We start from the raw sequence: 1165 nt of genomic DNA, 5'->3' as shown, positions 1-1165 counted from the left end.
ACACCAATAACAATAAAAGACCAAACTAGTAGTAAGAAAAAATATTGGCTACAAAAGAGCAGCTCTTCTAAAGAAATTCATTCTTAATAACAATGCATATATGCAGGTTTAGTTCAGTTAAGTTTTTAGTAATATTGCTACTTTTAACTTTGCTGCCATCATCTTCATCATTATTACATTTGTTTCATTTTCATGAACATGAAAATAACAACAACAAAAACAATAACAACATAAACAAGAAAATTTTTCAACTAAAAATTGCTACTTTTGCTGCTTTATGCTGCACGTTGTACAATTTGGATTTGCAGCAAAATTTTCTGACATTTTATCGTCTTAAACGTCTTAAGTCTATTACACACACATACATACCTAAACATATATACATATACATACTATGACTAACAAACTTTTACTTGTACATATTCATACATACATATTACTTCATTCAACTAACAAAATTAGTTGAATATTGAAAGTTGCTGCAAGAAAAAGTGTTGACGGGTGGTTGGGGAAGTAGATGACTGCACGAATGCTGGAATTGAGCATTAAGTACTGCTTACATACATTTTCTTTATATATGTACGTATACATTTAAATACTTGTATAGTAAGTTGTTAAAGACAAAGTTTTTACTTTCAACGTTTTTTTTTTCTATTTGTTGCTTCCTCTTTTTCTTTTCTATAGTAACTTTTTATATTTTCCCTTTATTTTTGGAGCTTCTTCATTTTTATTAAGTTGAGTTTTTTTTCTGGTTGTATGATTTCTTTTCGTTACTTTTTAAGTTGTTGTTCAGTACTGCAGCAACTCATTTTGCTGGCAATGAGTGTCATGTATCTTGGTGATTACAGGGTAACCGAAAGTAAGCTTTTTCTAAGTATTATAGCAAGCGTCCCAGCAATAAGTTATTATTACGTTTCAGGTTTTTTCAAGAATATTGCCTTGAGTTTGTAAACTTATATTTTTGCTTGTTTATTATACAATTCACCACTTCCCGTCTATCACAGACAGTCTTGATACAATATTTTTCTAAACCATTTATAAAAGATGCATTTTTTGGACTCAGTTCTAGTTCAGTTCTAGTTCAGTTCTAGTTTAGTTCTAGTTCAGTTCTAGTTCAGTTCTAGTTCAGTTCTAGTTCAGTTCTAGTTCAGTTCTAGTTCAGTTC

Source organism: Lucilia cuprina, chromosome 2 (assembly GCF_022045245.1).
Source record: "Lucilia cuprina isolate Lc7/37 chromosome 2, ASM2204524v1, whole genome shotgun sequence".
NCBI lineage: Eukaryota > Metazoa > Arthropoda > Insecta > Diptera > Calliphoridae > Lucilia > Lucilia cuprina.
This window is presented reverse-complemented; position numbering follows the sequence as displayed.